Here is a 6,077-nt window from a genome sequence, read left to right as displayed (position 1 = left end):
TCAAGTAGTGTTAAGTGCTGAGAAGAAAAATTAAGCAAAGCTAAGAGGACAGAATAATTGAAGTTGTTGATAATAGCAAGCTAGGTTATTCAGATCAACCCCCCCACTCAACAACTAAACACGTCAGATAAAAAAAAAAATGTTAAGTCTCATAAGCACGGGTCATAACTGAAGGGAAATCAAGAACCCAGAGAAGTAATCAGAGTACTTCTGCCCTGAAGGAATTTTACAGTCCTGGCAAATCTGAACTTTTATTTGGATGGCTTATAGATGAGGGGAATAAGAGAAGCTCAGGCCCACCCACGGTGGGGAGTCGACATTAAAATGTGAAAGCAATGGCTATACCTTCAGGAAGGGTAGGGAAACTAGAAGTAAATTGGCCCACATTTGTGAAGTTGCAGTCATGACCTTAGATTGTGAATTTAACTTGGCCTCAGACTAGTAGTGTTTCTAAACTCTTGACAATTGCACACAAAAACATTTTCTCCAGCGAAAAGAACCTTCATGAAAGACCTCAGATCATTCTGACTAGCATAAGTCAGATATAACCAAGTAGAAAAAGTGCCAGGAGCAAAAACCAGCAGAAGTAAAGGGCACTAGAAACAAGCCCACTAAATACCTGTGATATTGAAATTATCAGACAATATGATTTGTTCACAGAAAAATCTAAGTTTGCCATTGTTACAGGGACCAGAAAACTATAAAATATTAACTAGATGCTTTGAAAATGACAAAACTAGTAGTGACTTAAAACTTACTGAACAGGTTTAAAATTAAAAGCAATGACTGAATAGAGAAATAGTGAACTGGAACTTAAGTCAAACAAAATTATGCACAAGGCACCATGAAGAGACAGGGCAGAAATCATAGAAGTTGACACATGGAGAATGAGTGAGAAGGTCTTATCTATGTATTTATTCTGAGTCCCCAAAAGAGTGAAAATGTGGCAAAAGGAAAATTTGAAGACATAATGGTAGATTTTTCAAATTTTCCAAAATTGTTGAGAAACTCTAACTGAAAGATGCAAGAAGCCCCATGAACAAGTAAGATAAATATCAAGAAATCCACGCTTAGAAGCATTATTACATATTTGAAGAATACCAATGGCAAAGGGATCTTAATAGCAGTTAGAGAAAACAGCTGCCCTTCAAAAGATCAATACGTAACAACTGACTTCTTAAAAATTACAATGGAAACCAGAATAGGCTCAGTGTGCGATAGGAAATAACTGCCAATTTTATACCCAGTGAAAAATAAATTCCAAGAATGAGATCAAAATACATTTTGGGATTTTAAAAAGTGAAGAGAGTTTACCACTAGCAGCAGATCCTTAGTAAAAAATATTCTAAGGATCTAATTTAGGCAGGAAAAAAAATGATCCCAGATGGAATATCTGAGATGTAAGGAGAAATAAAAAGCAAAGAAAGTGATAAATATGTGAATAAATCTGAATAATAATATCTTGTACATTAAAGAAAGAATAGAAACACATAATAAAAACACGTTAGGAGAGATTATATGGTGTTAAAGTATTCTAAAAGTCCTTGTATTGCAAAGGTGTTGATTAATTTTCGTTATTGAAATATAATTGGCATGCAATATCAGTTTCAGGTGTATATCCTAGTGATTCAGTATTTGTATATATTATGAAATGATCCCCACGATAAGTCTAGTTACTATCTGTCACTATACGGTTTTTACAATATTCTTGACTATTTCCTATCAGATTGATTAATTTTAAGCCATTTAAGTTAGTTTGTGAGTTTTGCTTTCTAGGATAATCACTAAAAGAAATAGATAAAAAGAGAAAAATTATAAATAGCCAATATCAGGAATTAAAAAGAGGACATTGCTACAAGTACTATAGATATCAACAAGGTAAAAATTGGATATTATAGGTGACTTAATATTAATACATCTCAAAATATAGATGAAATGGACAAATCCCTAGAAAACTATCACCTACCAAAAATTACTCAGGAAGAAATACAGCATTTGATTAGTTCTAAAACCATTTAAGCAGGGCGCCTGGGTGGCTCAGTGGGTTAAAACCTCTGCCCTCAGCTCAGGTCATGATCCAGGGTCCTGGGATCGAGCCCCGCATCAGGCTCTCTGCTCAGCTGGGAATCTGCTTCCTCCTCTCTTTCTCTGCCTGCCTCTCTGTCTGCTTGTAGTCTCTGTCTGTCAAATAAATAAATAAAATCTAAAAAAAAAAACCACTTAAGCAAATCAAATCAGTAATTTAAAAAAAATTAACCATAAAGAAAAGTCTGGGTCCAGACACTGTCACTAACAAGTTCTGCTAAACATTTAAGGAAGAAATAATTCTAATATGCATACTCTTCCAGAAACTAGAAGAGTGATCACTCTCCAGCTCATTTTGTGAAGCTGGCCTAACTTTGATACCAAAATCTGATAAGTATGAGATAAGAAAATTATAGGCCAATATTCATTTTAAAAAATACTAAATAATAAAAATCAATGTAAGGAAATCCATGTTCTGGTTTTTCCCATAATGATGACTTCATTGCAATATTTAATTCTCCCCCCTCCCCAAATTTGGAAAACCCATACTTTGCTGGTACTTGAACATGTATTTGATTTGCCTCTTGGGTAATCCAATATTGGTTCCAGGCAGAAGAAAGAGGTAAGGACACATTTGGCATGTCTGAGAGACAGAAAGAAAGTCAGAATAACTGAAGGGAGTGTAATGAATGAAAGGAAGGGGGTTCAAAATAAGGGCATGGAGGCAGGGGCCAAATTGTGGCCACAGGGAAATATTTTTTGTTGTTTTTGTTTTTTATTGTAAAGAGAAAGGGAAGCCTTGGCAGGGCTCTTTATATGTAAAAGATCTAACTGGGCCAGAATTCAAAAACTTCTTCACATGTTTGCTGTGTATCTTGGACAATTCACTGCACCTCTGTGATCTTTAGTTGTCTCAAGTTTGGGAAGATAGAGACATAATCCAGGAAGGAGATCCAAGAGATGCTGAATTACCCCCCATTTTATACCCTCCCTCCAGATCCCAAAAGAGAGGCAGAGATTTTTCTCAAGGAAACAGAGTGAAGTGATCCCAGAGAGCCTTTTGCACCTTCCACAGAGAGCTCCCATTTTATTCCTTGATCCAGTCATTTGTCTTTGACCCATATCAAAGCTCCTCTACAGGAACAGAAGGAGGGATCCTGGACTCCCTGAAGACTTTCTCTCTTCTTTCCTTCTCTTTGATGCCTGCTGGCAGTGATCTGTTTAGAACAGAGCAGGACTTCATAACCCGGGGCCTGACTTCAGGGGGTCAAAAGTTTCCCTGGAATTGTATACAAAGGTTTGTCTGCATGTATTTTTCTCTGGGGAATGAGTTTCTAGCTCATCAGATTCTCAAGATTATTTCATTTGCAAAGAACAAAACTCCAACTCAAATTGGCTGAAAAAAGAGGGGTGGTTATTGCCTCATATACAGTTGACTCTTGAACAATGGGCTTGAACTGCAGATCCATTTATACACAGTTTAAAAAAATAAATACAGTACAGTACTGTAAATATATTTTCTCTTCTGATTTTATTTTATTTTTTCTTTATTTGAGAGGGGGCACCTGGCTGGCTCAGTGGGTTAAGCCTCTGCCTTAGGCTCAGGTCATGATCTCAGGGTCCTGGGATTGATCCCCCATCAGGCTCTCTGCTCAGCGGAGAGCCTGCTTCTCGCTCTCTCTCTCTCTCTCTCTCTCTGCCTGCCTCTCTGCCTACTTGTGATCTCTATCTGTCAAATAAATAAATAAAATCTTTTAAAAAAATTTATTTGAGAGGGAGAGAGCATGTGAGCATGAGAGGGGATGGAGGGGCAGCAGGAAAGAGAAAGACCCGAGCCTTAGGCAGACACTCAACTGACTGAGCTACCCAGGTACCCCTCTTATGATTTTCTTAATAGCAGTTTCTTTTTTTTTTTTTTTTAGATTTTATTTATTTATTTGACAGAGAGAGATCACAAGTAGACAGAGAGGCAGGCAGAGAGAGAGGGAGGCAGGCTCCCTGGAAGCAGGCTCCCTGCCAAGCAGGGAGCCTAATGTGGGACTCGATCCCAGGACCCTGAGATCATGACCTGAGCCGAAGGCAGCGGCTTAACCCACTGAGCCACCCAGGCTCCCCTTAATAGCAGTTTCTTTCTCTAGCTTTATTATAAGAATACAGTGTATAATACATATACAAAATATGAGTTAATTGACTTTATGCTATTGGTAAATTTTCTGGTCCACAGTAGGGTATTAGGGTTTTGGGGAGTCAAAAGTTACATGAGATTTTCAACTGTGCAGGGGAGGGGGTCAGCACCCCTAACTTCCTCTCTGTTCAAGGGTCAACTATAAGTGAAAAGTTATGACTAGCCCAAAACTTCCTGCATGGATCCAGGCCCTCACAGGATATCACCAGGAATGTGTCTCTTTGAATTTCTGAGCCTTCTGATTTCCTCTAGTTGGCTTCATCTTCAGGCAGGCTAGCCCCTCCTGGTGGAAATATGACCTTGTGCTTCTCTTGGGCCCATGAAGATAATCTAGGCTACCCTCTTTATCTTAAAGTCAGCGATGAGCAACATTAATTCCCCTTTACCATCAAACCTGACATAGTCACAAGTTCTGGGAATTAGGATAGTTTTGGGGAGCCATTATCCTACCTAACATGGGATAAATTCTGATGAAGTACTCACAAAGCCATCACCAAAATCTGACTCCTGGGTTAGAAGCAAGGTCAGAATTAGGAGGGACTGGAAAATGGAAGGGAATGCACATGTCCTGTCAGACACTCTTCTTGGGACTTTACATACATTATTATTTACTTCTTGTGACAAACCTATTAAATACAAATTAGTATCCCAATGTTATGTATGGGAGAATAGAAGTTCAGAGTGGTGGAGTTACTTACGTAATCTGGTGGCAGAGACAGGACTTGAATTTTTCTGCCTCTAAAGGACATTTATAACAAAATCGTAGGTTTGTATTTGTAGTATGCATGTACTTATACTCACATATACCTCTTTCCTTGTAAAAAATTATTTTTCAGTTGTACAAGTAATGTATGGATAGATTGTCCTTGCTTTTTAAAAACAGTGTTACAGATAAATCTCAAGTACCCTTTGGTCACCTCTCCCCAAACTAGGTGTCTTTTCTGGAAGTAACCACTATGATCATTGTTATGGTGGGTCCTTCCAGATTTTTGTCTAAAAGTGCGTATATATATCTAGTAATATAGTGTATGCATAGTATTGTATAGTAAATGACTAGTATTGTTTTGAGCAAGCATGTGAGTGTGTTTTAACATAAATGGGATCATACTGTACATATTGTTCTGCAGCTTGCTTTTTTAACTCAACAATATGTCTTGGAAATCTATCCAGATTTACTTAAATAGCTCTGTACCATTTCTTTTAAGAACTGCAGTGGCATTCCAGAAAACTCATGTTTATTTATCTATTCTCCTATTGCTGGACATTTGGGCTATTTTTTTGTTTCTTTGCTCTTAAAAACGAAGTTGCTATGGACAACTTTATACAGGTTCCCTTGGGTAAAGGTATGTTTCCTCAGGGTCAATAAGGGTAGGTGGAATCATCAGGTCACATGGGTGTGTTCATCTTAATTTTAATAAAGTTACACTTCCTGTAACTTTAAACTGTTACTATGTAATGGATACTCAGCAACTTCAAATAATAATCATGGTATTGTTTATGTGCTGGCTCATCTAGCTTGGTTTGTTTAGGTCTGCTCCTGCCATAGGATCCAGGCCTGGCTGGCTCAACTCTGCTCCAGGCATTTCATACTGGGGCTCAGGCAGAGGGAGCATCAGCTACTATGGAAAGCTTTTGGTGACCAGAGCAGAGATTCAGAGGACTAATGAGCACAGTGCGAGGCTGCTAAAGTCCTAGACTCGGAATTGACACACTGTTGTTTTTACCCACATGCCATTGGCCAAAGCAAGTCATGTGACCATGCACAGAGTTAAAAGACAGGCGAGTACCCTGCACACACAAGGCCATGGCAAGGTGGTGGATGCAGTGTAGGCATACCAATTTTTGTTTCTGCAAGCCATGGGACAGA

This window comes from Meles meles, chromosome 19 (assembly GCF_922984935.1).
Source record: "Meles meles chromosome 19, mMelMel3.1 paternal haplotype, whole genome shotgun sequence".
NCBI lineage: Eukaryota > Metazoa > Chordata > Mammalia > Carnivora > Mustelidae > Meles > Meles meles.
The sequence above is the reverse complement of the archived record's forward strand: the minus strand, read 5'-3'. Positions refer to the sequence as shown.